Genomic DNA, 20,107 nt, shown 5'->3' with positions numbered 1-20,107 from the left:
CCAAGGAGCAAGTGTCTTTTAATTTCATGGCTTCAGTCACCATCTGCAGTGATTTTGGAGCTCCCCAAAATAAAGTCTGTCATTATTTCCATTGTTTCCCCATCTATTTCCCATGAAGTGATGGGACCAGATGCCATGATGGGACCAGTCTAGAATAATACCATGGAAAAGGCATGGTGGTTCCAGGCGTACTTTCTATTCTAAGTCCAGCTGCATAGTCTAGTATCTAGAAAGAGCCTTGTTATTCTGAGGATTTAGTAGACAATCATCAAATCAGGCACACAAACACACATTGATCTGCCAAGGACAAACGTCAGTTTCCAGAGTGGTACCAACAAGAAGGAAAAGAAACATTTTCATGATTTTCCTACATAACACAACTCTCACACACAATGAACTTAGAATTTAAATTATAATGCAGAACAGTCTTAGCTATTTTGTTCATCTTTTTTCCTCTCCTGCTTTTTTAAAAAATTGAACTACAGTTGATTTACAATGTTTCAGGTGTACAACAGTGTTTTATATATATATGTGTGTATATATATACTTTTTAATATTCTTTTCCATTATAGGCTATTACAAGATTTGAATATAGTTCCCAGTGCTAGACAGTATATTCTTGTTATTTATCTATTGTGTATATAGTACTGTCTATGTGTTAATCTCATATTCCTAATTTATCTCTCCATCCCTTTCCTTTTCGTGACCATAAGTTTGTTTTCTATGTCTGTAAATCTGTTTCTGTTTTGCAAATAAGTTCATTTGTATTAATTTTTAGATTCCACATATACATAATATATTTGTTTTTCACTGTCTGATTTTATTGCATTTAATATGTTAGTTTCTGGGTCCGTCTATGTTGCTGCAAATGGCAATATTTCATCGTTTTTATGGCTGAATAGTATTCATATGCGTGCGTGAGTGCTTAGTTGCTTCAGTCGTGTCCAGTTCTGTGCGATCCTATGGACTGTAGCCCTCCAGGCTCCTCAGTCCATGGGGATTCTCCGGGCAAGAATAGTGGAATGGGTTGCCATGCTCTCCTCCAGGGGGTCTTCCAGAACCAAGGATAGAACCCACCTCTCTTTTGTCTCCTACATTGGCAGGCAGGCTCTTTACCACCAGTCACCTGGGAAGCACACAACAATGTACATAAATTTCAAAATAATTACGCTGAAAGCAAGAAGCCAGACAAAAAAAGAGTGTGTGATTATATTTTAAAAAAATTCTAGAAAATACAAGCAATACTTGTATTTTATGTATTTTATACTTGGAATTATGTATTTTACAAACATAATTTGTGAATTACAAACATAATCCTATGTTGTTGTTGTTCAGTTGCTACGTCATGTCCAACTCTTTGGGACACCATGGACTGCAGCATGCCAGGCTCCCTTGTCCTTCACTATCTCCTGGAGTTTGCTCAGATGCATGTCCATTGAGTCGGTGACGCTATCCAACCATCTCATCCTCTGCCTGCCCTTTTCCTTTTATCTTCTATCTTTCCCAGTATCAGGTTTTTTCCCAAAAAGTCAGCTCTTCACATCAGATGGCTATAGTATTGGAGTTTCAGCTCCAGCATCAGTCCTTCCAATGAATATTCAGGGTGGATTTCCTTTAGGATTGACTGGTTTGATCTCCCTGCTGTCCAATGGACTCTTGAGAGTCTTTTGCAACATCACAGTCCAAAAGCATCAGTTCTTCAGAGCCCAACCTTCCTTAGGGTCCAAATCTCACATCCATTATGTGACCACTGGAAAAACCATAGCTTTGACTATACAGACCTTTGTCAGCAAAGTGATGTCTCTGCTTTTTAATGTACTGTCTAGGTTTGTCATAGCTTTCCTTCCAAGTAGCAAGCATCTTTTAATTTCATGGCTGCTGTCACCATCCACAGTGATTTTGGAGCCCAACAAAATAAAATCTGTCACTGCTTCTACTTTTACCCTTCTATTTGCCATGAAGTGATGGGATCGGGTGCCATGATTTTAGTTTTTTGAATGTTGAGTTTTAAGCCAGTCTTTTCACTCTCCTCTTTTACCCCTCAAGAGGTTCTTTAGTTCCTCTTCAATTTCTGCCTCTGGAGTGGTATCCTTTGCATATCTCAGGTTGTTAATATTTCTCCTGGAAATACTGATTCCAGCTTGTGATTTATCCAGCCTGGCATTTTGCATGATGTCCTCTGCGTATAAGTTAAATAAACAGGGTGACAATATACAGCCTTGATGTACTCCTTTCCCAATTTTGAACCAGTCAGTTGTTCTATTGTTGCTTCTTTTCCTGCATTCAAGTTTCTCAGGAGACAGGGAAGATGGTCTGTTATTACCATCTTTTTAAGAATCTATTTCACTGTGATGCACACAATAAAAGGCTTTAGCAACATAGTGAATAAAGCAGAAGTAGATGTTTTTCTGGAATTCCCTTGGTTTCTCTATGATCCAGCAAATGTTAGCAATTTGATTTCTGTTTCCTCTGCCTTTTCTAAACCCAGCTTGTTCATCTGGAAGTTATTGGTTCATGTACTGCTGAAGCCTAACTTGACGGATTTTGAGCATAACTTTTACTAGCATGTGAAATAAGCGCAATTGCCTGGTAGGTTGAACATTATTTGGCACTGCCCTTCTTTGGGATTGGAATGAAAACTGACCTTTACCAGTCCTGTGGCCACTGCTGAGTTTTCCAAATTTACTGACATATTGAGTCAGAAAGTAAATTAGAGGTTGCCTAGGACAGAAAGCTGGAGAAGGCAATGGCAACCCACTCCAGTGTTCTTGCCTGGAAAATCCCATGGGCGGAGGAGCCTGGTAGGCTGCAGTCCATGGGGTCGAGAAGAGTCCGACACGACTGAGCGACTTCACTTTCACTTTTCACTTTCATGCATTGGAGAAGGAAATGGCAACCCACTCCAGTGTTCTTGCCTGGAGAATCCCAGGGACGGGGGAGCCTGGTGGGCTGCCGTCTATGGGGTCGCACAGAGTTGGACACGACTGAAGCGACTTAGCAGCAGCAGGTCAGAAGCAGACAGGAAGAGATAAGAGGGAGGGATTAAAAAGAGGCATGAGAAAACTTGGGGTGATGGATATTCATTATTTTGATCATGGTAATATTTTCACAAATAATTTCATAAATACATATGTCAAGAGGTATCAAATTGTACACTTAAATATGTATAATTCATTCTGTGTCATTTCAATCTCAAAAAAGCTATTAAATTTTGGAGGAAAAAGAGTGAAAGGAGGCTGTCTCCATGCCCTAACAATGGCCTAAACGTCTTTTTTACCCCATAATTGAAGAGCAAGGCATGGGGCTTTCAATTCAGGTGGCCAGGCTTGGACCAGGTACCTGGTCAAGGCTTCTGATGATGCCCTGGATCTCTTTAGAGGAACTGTTTTTTGGGGACCAGCTGAGATTCTTCACTGTGACTTTAAGTGGTGCTGCCTCTTACTCTTTACTAACCTCTCATTTGCTACTTTAAAGCAAAGATAAGAATGGATGGGTTGAGACTTCTGGTTCTCTGCAGATGAGAAAAAGATGATTTAATTGATTACACTAAATAGAGTCTGTGTTCTTTAAGACTGAAAATTTTTTTTGCTTTTTATTGAAATTTATTTTTGGTTGGAGGATAATTTGGTTGGAGGATAATTTGGTGTTGTGTTGGTTTCTGCCATACTACAACATGAGTTGGCCATAAGTATAAATATGTCCCCTTCCTCTTGAACCTCCTTCCCACCCCGCACCCCATCCTACCCCTCTAGGTTGTCAGGGAGCACCAGGTTGAGCTCCCTGTGTTCTACAACAACTTCCCATCAGCTATCTATTTTATATATGGTAGGGTACACGTTTCAATGCTACTCTCTCAAGTCCCACCCTCTTCTTCCCCCTCTGTATTCACAAGTCTGTTCTTTAAGTCTACATCTCTATTCCTGCCCTGCAAAAAGGCTAATTAGTACCATTTTTCTAGATTCTATATATGTGTTAATACACAGTACTTGTTTTTCCCTTTCTAAGTTACTTCACTCTGTACAACAGGCTCTAGTTTCATCTACCTCATTAAAACTGACTCAAATCCATTCCTTTTCATGACTGAGTAACATTCAATTGTATATATGTACCACAACTTCTTTATTCATTCATCTGTCGATGGACATCTAGGTTACTTCCATATTCTAGCTATTGTAAATAGTGCTTCAGTGAATATTGGGGTACATGTGTCTTTTGGGATTATGGTTTTCTCAGGGTATACGCCCAGTAGTGGGATCGTTGGGTCATATGGTAGTTTTACTCCTAGTTTTTAAATCTCCATACTGTTGTCCATAGTGGCTGTATCAGTTTACATTCCCACAAACAGTGCAAGAGGGTTCCCTTTTCTCCACAGTCTCTCCAGCTCTTATTGTTTGTAGATTTTTTCTTGATGGCCATTCTGACTAGTGTGAGGTGATGCCTCATTGTAGTTTTAATTTGTGTTTCTCTAATAATGAGCAAGCAGAAGATATTAAGAAGAGGTAGCAAGAATACGCAGAAGAACTGTACAAAAAAGATCTTCCTGACCCAGATAATCACGAAGGTGTGATCACTCCCACTCACCTAGAGCCGGACATCCTGGAATGTGAAGTCAGGTGGGCCTTAGGAAGCATCACTATGAACAAAGCTAGTGGAGGTGATGGGATTCCAGTTGAGCTATTTCAAATTCTAAAAGATGATGCTGTGAAAGTGCTGCATTCAATATGTCAGCAAATTTGGAAAACTCAGCAGTGGCCACAGTATTGGAAAAGGTCACTTTTCATTCCAATCCCAAAGAAAGGTAATGCCAAAGAATGTTCAAACTACCACACAATTGCATTCATCTCACACGCTAGTAAAGTAATGCTCAAAATTCTCCAAGCCAGGCTTCAGCAATATATGAACCGTGAACTTCCAGATGTTCAAGCTGGTTTTAGAAAAGGCAGAGGAACCAGAGATCAAATTGCCAACATCCACTGGATCATAGAAAAAGCAAGAGAGTTCCAGAAAAACATCTATTTCTACTTTATTGACTATGCCAAAGCCTTTGACTGTGTGGATCACAATAAATTGTGAAAAATTCTGAAAGAGATGGGAATACCAGACCACCTGACCTGCCTCTTGAGAAACCTGTATACAAGTCAGGAAGCAACAGTTAGAACTGGACATGAAACAACAGACTGGTTCCAAATAGGAAAAGGGGTACATCAAGGCTGTATATTGTCACCCTGCTTATTTAACTTATATGCAGAGTACATGATGAGAAATGCTGGGCGGAGGAAGCACAAGCTGGAATCAAGATTGCCAGGAGAAATATCAATAACCTCAGATATGCAGAGTGGCAGAAAGTGAAGAACTAAAGAGCCTCTTGATGAAAGTGAAAAAGGAGAGTGAAAAAGTTGGCTTAAAACTCAACATTGAGAAAACTAAGATCATGGCATTTGGTCCCATCACTTCATGGCAAATAGATGGGGAAACAGTGGAAACCGTGGCTGACTTTATTTTCCTGGGTTCCAAAATCACTGCGGATGGTGATTGCAGCCATGAAATTAAAAGACACTTACTCCTTGGAAGGAAAGTTATAACCAACCTAGACAGCATATTAAAAAGCAGAGATATTATTTTGCCAACAAAGGTCCATCTAGTCAAGGCTGTGGTTTTTCCAGTAATCATGTATGGATCTGAGAATTGGACTATAAAGAAAGCTGAGCACTGAAGAATTGATGCTTTTGAACTGTGATGTTGGAGAAGACTCTTGAGAGTCCCTTGGACTGCAAGGAGATCCAACCAGTCCATCTTAAAGGAGATCAGTCCTGGGTGTTCTTTGGAGGGACTGATGTTGAAGCTGAAACTCCAATACTTTGGCTACCTGATGTGGAGAGCTGACTCACTTGAAAAGACCCTGATGCTGGGAAAGATTGAGGGCAGGAGGAGAAGGGGACGACAGAGGATGAGATGGTTGGATGGCATCACTGACACAATGGACATGGGTTTGGGTGGACTCCAGGAGTTGGTGATGGACAGGGAGGCCTGGTGTGCTGCGGTTCATGGGGTTGCAAAGAGTCGGACACGACTGAGCGACTGAACTGAACTGAACTGAACTGAATAATGAGCAATGGTGAGCATAAGATTGAATTTTTTATTTTATTAAAAAATTTTTTATTTAAAGACCCAAATTTATTTTAGTATTTTGGCCACACTGCCTGTCACGTAGGATCTTAGTTCCCCTACCAAGGATTGAATCTGCACCTCTTGCACTGGAAATGCAGAGTCTTTTATTTTTATTTGTTTAATAAGCATTTAGTGAGCACCTACTAAATGCAAGATGTTGTGGACATATTTACTGAGCAAGTTCCTCACATCTTGAATGTGGGCCTCATGATTTTCTGTGAACAGTACAATGTGGTAGAAGTAATATTGAATGCCATTTCGTAGCCTTCACCTTAAAGGACCTGGCTTGCCTCTACTTTCAGTTTTACATAACCTTCATAGTCCATGGGCTAAGCCCGGGCTAGTCTGCGGGAGGATGACAGACTAGTTTAGTCTAGTCTGCTAGATGATGCGGGCTCAACTACCCCTATTCCCTAAACTGACAGCTTTTTTTAAGTGTCTGAAGTAGGACCTCTGAGCTGCTGGGCTTTTGACTGCAGAGACGTGAATGAGTCAAACTGAACCAGAAGACTTAACATGTTTAAGCCCAGCCCAGACTTCTGACCCATAAAACCATGAGTTCAAGAATTGTTTTAAGTCTTACACACACACACACACACACACACACACACGGTTCCTATTCTGATTACTAGTGCTCGAGTGACTCAGTCAAGTTATTAAACCTGACTGTGCCTCCATTTCCTGATTTTAAAAATGATTGTAAAGCATACCTGCCACATAGGATTATAGTTATAATTAAATAAGATGGCACTTGTAAAGTGCCTTACACAGTGCTGGGCACATAGTATGTATTCAGAATTTGGTGGCAGTGTTTTTATTTTGTGTGTGTGGGGGGAATGATTTTTCACGTCAGGACCCATATCTTACTCATCTCTGTTTCTCCAACACCTGGCACAGGCTTTTCTTCATAAGAGGAATTGAGTTAAAATTGTGACTATTTGGGGAACTGTAGTAAGTTCAGTGAATATTCTGAGGGTGCTAAGTCGGTTCTGTTGTGTCTGACTCTTTGAGGCTCCATGAACTGCAGCCCATCAGGCTCTCCAGGGACTGAACCTGTGTCTCCTGCCCCTCTTGCATTGTCAGGTAGGCTCTTTGCCACTAGCGCCACCTGCGGCTAGTACCCTATAGTTACCTGGGGCTTCCCTTGTGGTTCAGCTGGTAAAGAATCCACCTGTAATGTGGGAGATCTGGGTTCGATCCCTGGGTTGGGAAGATCCCCTGGAGAAGGGAAAAGCTACCCCCTCCAGTATTCTGACCTGGAGAATTCCACGGACTGTACAGTCCATGGGGTTGCAAAGAGTTGGACACGACTGAATGATTTTGACTTCACTTCACTTCACTATACTTACCTAGGGCTTCCCTGTAGCTCAGTTGGTAAAGAATCCACCTACAATGCAGGAGACCCCAGTTTGATTCCTGGGTCAGGGAGATCCCCTGGAGAAGGAAATGGCAACCCACTCTAGTATTCTTGCCTGGAGAATCCCATGAACAGACGAGCTTGGAAGGCTACAGTCCATCCATGGGGTTGCAATGAAGGAGGAAACAGAACAGGCTCTATCTTGAAAGCAGGACTTCATCTTGGGCCGGACTGTGGACTTTGAGCTGTATGCCTAGTATGACATACCAATTGGAAAACCAGGCCCCTGCAAGGAAGAGCCCCAGGGCTCTCCATCACCTAAAAGAATACCCTAATTATCTGTGTAACCTAATAGATCATACATTCTATTATGCTTATTGGGATATGACCACAAGCCTATTGATAATTGTCTACTGTTAACTACCTAGGCTTAAGGCATATGAATCACGGGTTAATTTTGATTGTATTTTTCTTTTTCCTTTGTTTAGACTAGTTTCAGGGAATTTGGGGAGGTGGGTTTGGGCACCTACGCTTAGGGTATATAAGGTTTTCACAAAAACTGGTTGGGGACCTTGGCTAAGAGAAGACTATGCCTTGGGCGTGCTGGTGTAATAAACTGCACTCCACTATCTGCATGCATTGTCCTCCTGAGGGAGTTTGTTTCCCCAGAATGCAAGGCTACAACAGCAAGAGTTGGACACAACTTAGCAACTAAATCACCGGTGGTTCCTGCAATGCAGGGGATGTAGGTTCCCAGATCTATGGTCCGGGAACTAAGATACCACATGCTGTGGGGCTACCGAGGCTGCCACTGCAACTAAGAGCTGATACAGCCAAACAAAATATAAATAAATAAATGCAGACAAACAAACAAACAAAAAATTTTATCTTCATTCCATTGAAACTCAGGACTGATACTGAATTGCTCAGTTCTTATCTTCTTGACCTATCAGCGGCATTCAAAACCAGCTGATGATTCCTTTACCCTTGAAACATTATCTTCATTTGGCTCTACGTACACACGCTTGGTGATGGACAGGGAAGCTTGGTGTGCTGCACTCCATGGGGTCAGAAAGAGTCACACACGACTGAGTAACTGAAACTCACTGAACACCACACTTAATCTGATTTCTCTTCTACTTCTCTAACCACCTGCAGTTTCCTTTTGAGAGTTCATCCTTATTTCTTCAGCCTTTAAATATTGAACTTCTCTAGGGATCGGTCCTTGGTTCTTTTCTCTATTTCTATTCCCTCTCTTGGTGATCTAATTAAGTCTATGGCTTTAAATATTGTCCCTATATACTGGCAGTCCCAAATTTATATCTCGGCTTCTCTCCTGAACTCCAGTTTCATAAATCCAACTTTGTATATCTAAGTGCCTCTTTGACATCTGTATTTGGTTATTTAACAGGCACCTGGAACTTATTGCATCCAAAAATTAAGTCCTGATTCTGTCCACTCCTATGTACTCCTAAATTTTCCCCTATCTCAGAATATAATGATTCCATCTTTCTAGTCCCCTTTTCTGTTAGAAGAACCTAAAACACAATTCTCCTGGTGTATTTTTCCAATGCTCTGCTTCATATTCCACATAGCAGCCAGGGGTAAAGAGGAAGAGATGAGTTGTGACAGTACAACAGTTCTCAGAAGTTGCCAATCTCAGCTTGAGCCCATTCATGACCCCCTGCCTCTGCAGCAATTCTCCAGTCCTAATTTGCTTTTCTTTCTGGTCATTCTAGGTGATAGGACAGATACTATGATAAACTATTAGCCTTAAGGTGCTATTTGTCAACAAAGTTTTTGTCCTTAAAAATCTTCCCTTTATTAGTGGATTTCACTGCTGGTATCTTATGTTGTGGTTCACTTGCCAAGTCATGTCCGGCTCTTTCTGACCCTATGGACTGCAGAACATCAGGCTTTCCTGTCCCTCACCATCTCCCGGAGTTTGCACAAGTTCATGTCCATTAAATTGATGACGCCATCCAACCATCTCATCCTCTGTCACCATCTTCTGTCTTCAATCTTTCCCAGCGTCAGGGTCTTTTCCAATGAGTTGGCTGTTCGCATTAAGTGGCCAAAGTATTAGAGCTTCAGTTTCAGCATCAGTCCTTCCAGTGAGTATTCAGGTATCTTATAAGGAACCACTTTTCCTTGCTGAATTATTTCAGGATAATATGTACATATTAACAGAAACCTTCAGTGTCTTAAATTCAAAGCAATAATGTTAGCCACTGTAACCTGACCAGTGGAGAATATATTATTAGGCAAGATACTCTTTCGGTATCAGTCAGGGATATTGTACTTGGCCATCTACTTACATTTCTCATAGATGAATTCTCCCTCTCACAGGAGGTAATTCTGACTCAAAAGTATCATTTTAACATTTTTCTATCTTCTTTTCTTCTTAAGAGTCTTATATGCAAGGAGCCTAATTCTCTTTCCAGAAGAGTATTCCTGAATGAAGCATAATCTCTTCCCTTTTTTGTAGATTTATCTACGGTCTGGAAGATCACTCAAAAGAGGAGTTTATCTGCATGGATTGGCTCACATTGTGTAAAGTTTAAAGATTATTTTCCATCTGATTTCTTGTCTAATTCCATTTCTATCCTAATTCTAATACTATTCTTATCCTAATTCTATTACTATTATTACTATTGTATCATTACCACCACTGCCTTTCATCCCTACCATGAACTGGTAACACATCTTTACAAACCAATTTATTATATAGTTTTCTAACAGAGTCTCTGACTCTATATTCTTTCCTCTGATTCATTATGCATTCCTCTATTTAAAAGAAACCCTGATTTATAGAATCTGGACTACTTTTTCTTCCTTTAATTCTTTCACTTTTGCTTTGTATAAAACTTTAAAATTTTCAAGGAGTTTTCATATTTATTATATTGCCTAATTCTTATAATAATCCTGTAAAGTATTATTAACCTTCCTTTAACAGACAAGGCAACAACACATAGAGAAACTATTCCTTAAGAAAATCACAGGAAATGTATATCAGATCTGTGATTCAAGTCCAGATCTTTATTTTTTTTAAATGATTGTTGATGTACAATATCATATAAGTTATAGGTGTGCATGCATGCATGCTCGGTTGCTTCAGTTGTGTCCAACTCTTTGTAATCCTAAGGACTGTAGCCCACCAGGCCCCTCTGTCCTTGGGATTCTCCAGGCAAGAATACTGGAGTGGGATACTATTCCCTTCTCCAAAGTTATAGGTGTACAATATAGTGATTCACAATTTCTAAAGGTTTTCCTCTGTTTATAGTTATTATAAAATATTGGCTATATTCTCTGCATTGTACATTATACACCCAGATCTTCTTATTCCAACTTGTGCATTTAAAAAAATAGAGATGCTCTTTTATTTGGCCCAAACTGAGTCATTCAAATTCTTCCTTCTGGGAAATTGGAAATGGATCACAGAGACTCTGATAAATTACTGGAGACTAGTGCTTGGAGACAGAGAAGACAATGGCACCCCACTCCAGTACTCTTGCTTGGAAAATCCCATGGATGGAGGAGCCTGGTAGGCTGCAGTCCGTGGGGTCGCTAAGAGTCAGACACGACTGAGCGACTTCACTTTCACTTTTCAGTTTCCTGCATTGGAGAAGGAAATGACAACCCACTCCAGTGTTGTTGCCTGGAGAATCCCAGGGACGGGGGAGCCTGGTGGGCTGCCGTCTATGGGGCCGCACAGAGTCGGACACGAGTGAAGCGACTTAGCAGCAGCAGCAGCCGCAGTGCTTGGAGCTGGGGTGGTTTTTTCCCTATGTGTGTCTTTTTTCTTTTTTTAAAACCTTTTGTATTGGGATATAGCCGATCCTATGTGCATACTCTGATGTTTACCTCTTGGAGGCTTCAGACTGACTCACCAGGGTGGAGAGAAAGAGAAAAGACATAGACAATGAAAACTAGAAGTGAAGGAAAGATTAATCTTGGTTCTTAACTTTCTTCTTCCTGGTTCCATATACTTGTCTGGCCCAGATCCACTTTGTACCATTTTTGAATCTGTGAAAAATTCTTTTTAAACAAATTCTACTTTAAATTTTATCAGTGGATTTTTGCCCTTGCTACCAAATGATATCTAAAACATGTTATTCTTGGGAGTTCCCTAGTGGTCTAGTGGTTAGGATTTGGCACTTTCACAGCTGAGGCCTGGGTTCAATCCCTTGTCAGGGAATTGAGATCCTGTATGCCATGTGGTGTGGCCAAAAAAACCCAAAAGACAAAAACTAAAGGAAACAAAATAACCAAAATAAAATAATGTTCTTCTTTCCACTCGTTTCCCCTTCCTTATCTCCATGTCTTTGCTCACCCATGCTTTTGCAGGGAAGCCTTCTTATTCTAGTCTCTGTCTTTCAAAATTCTGCCATCTTCAAGTTCAAATACCACATCTCCATATCTTCCTTAATAACTTCTTTGTTCATTCCTGGAATGAACAATCACTCTGTATAACTATAGGTGCAATTTATATAAACAATATAACACTCATCACAGACTGCTTTATGGAATTATGTGTGTGTATGTCTCATCTGGAAGACTGTTGAGGAAACCTCTTGAGGGCAGAAAGCATAGTAGATTAATTTCTGTGTCCCCCCACTGAGCCAACACAGGGCAGTTGTTCAAATAGTTGTAAGAGAATATACAACGGATGACTGTGCAAAGACCTTGACCCACCCAGTTCTAAAAGGGACTGAGGCCTAAGGCACATCTGCATGTCAAAAGTGGAGCCATCTGTGATACACACATAACTATTCTCACAAAGTCAATACTAATGGATTTTCTTATTGGCTTATATTGTTTGGAGTGAGATAATAAAATTACTAAAGTAATAGCCATGTAAACTGTTGGTGCCTCAGGACGGAACAAAGGTGAGATGAGTCAAAACAGTTAATAGCTTTCTAGATGCAAAGAGAAAAGTCTTAGCCCTGAATTTCCTAAACTGCATTCAGTTCTGAAATAAGAAACAATAGCTATTTATTACAGAGCTCATGGTTGTATAGTGAAAATATTGATGATTACAGTAATACTGACTTCTGAATTTATTTAGCATTTGTATCTTTTGCACACACAAATAATATTATCTCCAAAAGTGGCTGTCAATTATAGTTAATAAGATAATATTTTTATCTATCATGACACATATACATTTGGAAAACTATTTTATAATGATTTAAATTTTCAGTAAAATGCATTTTTAAACATTATATAGCTAATATTGTTTAAACTCTTTCATGAGATGGTTTATACTGTGAGAGTCACACCCTCAACACTCTTTTCTCTCCTTTGGTATTTGCTTGCAGAGCTTCAAGCCTCCCTACCTACTTAGTGCCTGCACCTGATCAGTTAGAGAAAAAAAAATCATCATGCTGACTGGACTCACTTTAGAATTATGGCCTCAAGTTTCAAGTGGGTTCTCAGCATTATCCAGCCATTCTTTACATTTCTCTAGTCATTGTCTCTCCCACTCTTCCAGATGATGCCATTCCCCTCAAGCATCTTCCTCCCTTCTCCCTCTCAGCAGATGACCTTGCTTTTTATTTCTGAGTAAAAAGCATCAGTCAGAAGAGAAGTTTTACAGTCTCTCACCATTAATTCCACCCCCCTACTTGCATTTCACCTTCCCTCCTATTATGAAGACCGAACTGTTCCTGTTTCTGTCCGAATCCAAACTTTCCTCCTGTGCTTTGGGTTCTAGCTCCTTTTGCTCATTCAAGAATTTTGCTCTTAAAATGATCCCATCTGTTTCCTGTATTACCCGCCCCCCACTACTTCATGGGATTATTAACACTAATGGGGTGACCCAAGGACGAAAGAGCAGATAAAAACCAAGGAGGGTCTTGGAATGCAGGAACAGAAAAACCAGACCCTTATTGTCCTTCCCTCCCCCATGTTGTAACTGTTAATGGAACAGTATAATCTGTCTCTCCTCCTACCCCACAGGGAGAAGGTATTTGCCCTACTCTTCCCCCACCCAGTATACATGCCTCATCCAATCAGCAAATGAACTGCAAGACCCTGAGCCCACTCCTTGTACGCTGGGTATAAAAGTGGACTGAGGATATCTGTTCAACATCGGTTCTCCCTTGAGCTGACCCGTTGTTCTAACAGTGTCTCCCGCTCTAATAAACTTTATTTCCCTCTCATTCTGTCTCATGTCTGGAAATTCTTTTCCAACTCACACCCAGACCATGACAACCAACATACAAATATATTTAGTATCTCAATTAATAAAAGAAGCCCTCTCAATCTCACAATCTTCTTTAGCCACTGTCCCATTTCTCTACTCCTGTTTACAGAAAAACTCAAAAGAATTTTTATATGTGCTGTCCCATATCATTAACTCTCATTCTATCTTGAATTTACTCCAGTTACATTTTTTCCCTCACCATTTCACTGGTAATACTCTCATCAAGTATACCTTTGCTCTCCATATAACTAAACCCAATGATAAATTCTTCATCATGCTTCACCTTTTAGTAGTATTCAATGGAGTACATTGAATAAAGGAAATCATAATGGAAATCAGTCCTGAATATTCATTGGAAAGACTGATACTGAAGCTGAAACTCCAATACTTTGGCCACCTGATATGAAGAACTGACTCATTGGAAAAGATCCTGATTCTGGGAAAGATTGAAGGTAGGAGGAGAAGGGGATGACAGAGGATGAGATGGTTGGATGGCATCACTGACTCAATGGACATGAGTTTGAGCAAGCTTCAGGAGTTGGTGATGGACAGGGAAGCCTGGCGTGCTGCAGTCCATGGGGTCGCAAAGAGTCGGACACAACTGAGCAACTGATCTGAACTGCATGGAATATATCTTTTTGGATTTTGGAACACATTCTACATTGGCTTCCAAGAAATTTTACTCTCCTGGTTTTCCCCCATCTCTGGCTCCTTCTTTGCAGTCTGCTTTATTTGTTCCTCCTCATTATTTTGACAATAAATGTCAAAGTTGGAGTTCCCAAGGCTTATTTCTCCTCTATTCTCATTCTCTAAGAGATCTCACCAGTTTTGTGGCTTTGCAAACTATATATATGACTAAGCCTCTTTCTTTTACTTCCTCTTCTTCCCAAAGCCATTAGGTAAGACAGAGTAAGGCTGGCATTACGTATGAGATGAGAAGAATCACAGAAGCTCAGAGAAGGGTTTCAGGACCATCTGGAAAAGGAGAGTGCCTTATAAGAGGACTGCCTAGAATGGATAGTCCTAGCCTGATCCAAGTGAGGAGGACATGCATGAGGAGGCAAAGGTTCAGCAATATGAGGAGAAGCTTTATATTGTAGGAGCAGACAGGTATGAGGGTCAGAACCTGAATGGGTGAGGAGGAAATCTATGCAGAAAAGGGAGTGGGGTGACCTTGGAAGACCTGTTACTTATAGGGGAGTTGATTACATAAGTTAATATATTAAAAAGTTGGGACCAGGTTTCCCACTATCAGATGGAAAAAAAAGAAAACTACAATATTGTGGTGTCGGATTATTGTTGGAAATATTTGTGTGAATTTGTGGTTATATCCAGATAAATTATATTTATCATAGATAAATAGATGGATAGATATAAAGAGATATAAAACAAATATAGAACTAAAGGTGTGTTTTTGTATCTCTATATCTATATCTCTGTCCACTGAAAGGGCCTGGGAGAAAAAACATTTCAATACAATTGAGCACATCTATTCCCCAGATTTTGGCTTCTAAATACCATTTCCCACAAAAGTAACCAGGATTCTTGGAGAAGTAGCTGGTTCCAGTCCTGGGGCAGCAACAGTACAAGATAAGTTTAGAACATCTAGGTGACCCAGAAAGCAAAGTGTTCCCGGAATGAGGGGGTCTGTTGAAGAATCTAGCCTGAAGGGTCTACATGGGCAAACCTGGCACATTTTGAGCATTAAATTAAATATTGATGGAAATAGACTATAACCCATTAAATATTCTAAGAAACGATGAGTCAATATATGAAAAACTTTGACTAAGAAAGAAGGGGAGGAATTTGAAGTACTTTTTTTATCCTCAAAAGGTAGAGTTTCAGGGGTAAGTAAAAGTTGTTATATTTTATTCAGGTTAGAGAAAAAAGTAATAAGGAAATCATGCCAGAGAAACAAGTCTACTACATGCCTACATGTTTTCTTCTTTCTGTTTACCCATTTAGAAGAAAAGGAAAGTCTTTGGATAAGAGAAAGTTAAAATATGTAGAAGCAGCAATACATATATCTAAAAGGAATTTTGATTCTTAAAGAGGTGTTTGATTTTCAAGAGGACAGCCAAACGTATATTCTGAAAGATTTTTTTTACTCTGAGGTGAAGAATGCAGGGTTTGTTAGAGGAAGGTTTCTTAGTTCTGAAAATATTCATGATGGAGTAGGGAAGAGGATGTAGTAATTCAAAGAAACTATTGATAAAAGTTACTGATCAGAGAGAAAAATACCAAAATTTACTTTGAACTGAATGACTAGTCCATTCTGAAGGAGATCAGCCCTGGGATTTCTTTGGAAGGAATGATACTAAAGCTGAAACTCCAGTACTTTGGCCACCTCATGCGAACAGTTGACTCATTGGAAAAGACTCTGATGTTGGGAGGGATTGGGGGCAAGAGGAGAAGGGGACGACAGAGGATGAGATGGCTGGATGGCATCACTGACTCAATGGACGTGAATCTCAGTGAACTCCGGGAGTTGGTGATGGACAGGGAGGCCTGGCGTGCTGCGATTCATGGGGTCGCAAAGAGTCGGACATGACTGAGCGACTGATCTGATCTGAATGACTACTCTGGTATTCCTGTTGTTCTAATAAAGGATTTTAATTTTTTAAAGCATAATTATTTGGAAAATATGCTAGTTTTCTCTTGGTTAAATAATTCTGTGAAAAACATGGCTTTTGAATCCTGAAGCTATAACAAATGTAACAGGAAGTTATATAGGAAATTGTGAGTAAAGCACTCCAGTGCAACAGGTGTGATTCTTCAGGGTGAAAGTACCAGACCACCAAGCAGAAATTTCAAACAAATTTCCACTGATTAGACAGTTCTTAAAAACCACAAGGGTCAAAATGATGGATAGTAAGATTGAATTTGTGAAGAGGCCTTCTTTAGAAGAAGCCATGCTGTGTACCCTAGGCTCTCTCACAAAGGTGAAGGAGGAAAGGATGCTTGCCCTTTCACCTTCAGCCTAGTGAGTGTGGACTCTTACTGGATTATTCAGAGAAGAGTGGTACGAAGGATGGAGTATAAAGGACTTAGGTCTGACTCCTCCCTCGTAAAATCTAGATGGCCAGAAAGAGATGGCCTGGCAGGCTCTGTGTTATTGGAGAGGATATACTCAATAGTACTGGGATCTGGCTTCTCTGGTAGCTCTGGCGGTAAAGAATCTGCCTGCTATGCAGGACACCAAGGTTCGATCCCTGGGTCAGGAAGATCCCCCTGGAGAAGGAAATGGCAACCCACTCCAGTATTCTTACCTGGGAAATCCCATGGACAGAGGAGCCTAGCGGGCTACAGTCCATGAGGGTGCAAAGAGTCGGACACAACTGAATGACTAACACGCTTCAAACAGTGGGATCAGTGAACTCTCTTAGAGTTTGAAGGATGAAGGACCCAAAAAGCTTTCCACAGAGCAGATGTGGGCTACACAGGGGAGAAAGAATCAGTCCAGAGATCTTTTTGACTCCCTATTCAAGAAAGCTGACTAAAATGTCAATTTGGCTTTAACAGAAAGAACCAAATGATGTAGATGTCCAAGAAATCTGAGGATGAGGGATAAGTGGCAGCAAGAATAGAGTATATGCCCAGTGTCAGGAGTTGTTGACAGAGTTGTAGCTTGTTTGACCAACCATGCAAATCCCTGAAGACAGAGGATCAGTTTTAAACAGCTGCTAGTCCTAGAAAATACAAAGTCATCTCACTACAGTAAGACCTTTCTGTTCCCTGTTTCCTATTTGCTCCTTGTACTCCAACCCAGAGAGTCAAGAACAGCAACTACTTAATAGGAAGAAGGTAAGCAGGAAAGATGAAGCAGCTGACCACATTTCTTTTCTCTAATGCTTTCCCTTCTAAATGTCAAATTGAGGCTGACTTTTGTGATTTTAAAGTGATCATAAAATAAGTGAGCAGAAAGGTCATGAGACATGCTGGAATTTTCTTCTTAGTGGCAGAGGGAAAAAATCAAAGAGAATAGTTATGTTTTGACTATATTTCACAAGTCATACTATCTCAGGGTAACTAGTATACAGATTTTCCATGTACAGTTAGTGGAAACTTTTCAGAACTTGCAAGTTCAGGTCTTTGGAGGAAATAAGCATTGCATATCCAGATTCATAAATTAAAAAAACATACAACTCCTGTGTTAGTTTTATTCACCAGTCACTGCAGCGGAATCCTGAGATAAATGAGTATAGAATACTCAAACCTTACAGAAGAAATAAATGTAAAATTTGAATGAAAAAATTCAACCTTCCTAAGACAGGGAGAAAATTCAGTGTCCTTTCAGTAAAAAGAATATCAAACCCAAATGTACTTAAATCATACATTTTAGCTATGGTTATTGAGATAAAATAATTACTGAAATTTTTATCCAGCCTTCCTGTATCAGCTATCATAAGTATGATGCATCTAAATAAATAATTCCCATTTTAAAGGAATTAGAGTATTATGAAACTATTTTAACTCTCTATTCTAAAATCATGTGAATCAATGAAGGAGGATTACCTGAAAATGACTTAAGCATTATAGCAATATTTCGATTTAGGTTCAGCTGCAGTGAGTAAAACCAAAGTTAAAAAAAATAATAATGGATTAAATATACAAGGTTTTATTCTGTATAAATGAACTGAAGAAAAGCATTTCTAAGACAAATGTGTGAATGTGTTATTTAATTTTTCATACAATAAACATTTACTAAATGTTTAGGTACTAGGTGAAAAAAGACATGATTTTTGTCTTCCAAGAGATAGAATCTCAGTTCAGTCAGTTCAGTCGCTCAGTCATGTCTGACTCTTTGTGACCCCATGAATCACAGCACGCCAGGTCTCCCTGTCCATCACCAAGTCCTGGAGTTTATTCAAACTCATGTCCACTGAATCGGTGATGCCATCCAACCATCTCATCCTCTGTCATCCCCTTCTCCTGCCTTCAATTTTCCAGGGTCTTTTCCAATGAGTCAGTTCTTCGCATCAGGTGGCCAAAGTATTGGAATTTCAGCTTCAGCATCAGTCCTTCTAATGAATATTCAGGGATGATTTTCTTTAGGGTTGACTGGTTGGATCTCCTTGCTGCCCAAGGGACTCTCAAGAGTCTTTTCCAACACCATAGTTCCAAAGTATCAATTCTTTGGCGCTCAGCTTTCTTTATAGTCCAACTGTCACATCCATACATGAGTAGAATCTAGTGGAATAAATAGTCATGAAAAAATTCAAAGATAAGAAAGTGTTATAGCTGCTGTAAGTAAATGTGTACCAGACATTGTGGGGGTACAGAAGAGCGATATTAATTCTATAAAAGAACTTAAAAGGTATGTATCCAAAGTAAGGCACAAAGTGATAATGGAATTTAAAAATTATTATGCAATTTTAAGTATACTGAAAGACATAGAAAATGACATAATGAACATCCAGTCATCACCAGTTATCTTATAAGATATTGTGAATATGATCATAGGATATACTTTTTAAGAAAAATAATCCTCAAACCTGGATTTTGGTGTGAAATTTAAAATATTAGTAATAATATATACAGGTATAAATATCATAGATAAATGATCTTCCACAAAAAGTTCTTATTGTCATCAAATCAGGAAATTAAAGGGAAGTGAGAATCTTCCTGAAATTGGGGAAATTTTAGAGAAAGTGTTAGGAATCTTTTAGTATGCTGCTGCTGCTGCTGCTAAGTCACTTCAGTGTCCGACTCTGTTCGACCCCATGGACTGCAGCCTACCAGGCTTCTCTGTCCATGGGATTCTCCAGGCAAGAACACTGGAGTGGACTGCCATTTCCTTCTCCAATGGATGGAAGTGAAAAATGAAAGTGAAGCCGCTCAGTCGTGTCCGACTTTTAGCGACCCCATGGACTGTAGCCCACCAGGCTCCTCCATCCATGGGATTTTCCAGGCAAGAGTACTGGAGTGGGGTGCCATTGCCTTCTCTGAATCTTTTAGTATATTCTAAAGCAAAAGTGTCATTTGATAAGTCTCAATTACTTTAATGTTAGATAGACTCTTATAGAACTTTGACATAAATCTTTTTTGCTTCAAATTTTCAGCTTATTTTTTAACACGGCAGAGGGAAAAGGGAGTAAGTGAATGTCTTGGCGGGGGGGGTGGGAGGTGGTGGAGAGGGCAGATTTCTCTCCACCAGAAGAGGAAAGTGGTAATTTTCCTCCCTTTACCATGAAAGTATTTGTAATTTTTGAAGTTGATTTCCTGCAAAACATATGTATTTAAGAAATATATCTTATATGTCCAAAATCTAAATTCTAGGCCTGTGGCAAGTACTTCAAAGGAATGTGGGGTCACTGCCAAAGCTGTTTGCCTGCCTGGTGCTGGGAATTCATTGAGGAGCAAAAACTCTGCTA

This window comes from Bos mutus, chromosome 16 (assembly GCF_027580195.1).
Source record: "Bos mutus isolate GX-2022 chromosome 16, NWIPB_WYAK_1.1, whole genome shotgun sequence".
NCBI classification, from domain to species: Eukaryota; Metazoa; Chordata; class Mammalia; order Artiodactyla; family Bovidae; genus Bos; species Bos mutus.
This window is presented reverse-complemented; position numbering follows the sequence as displayed.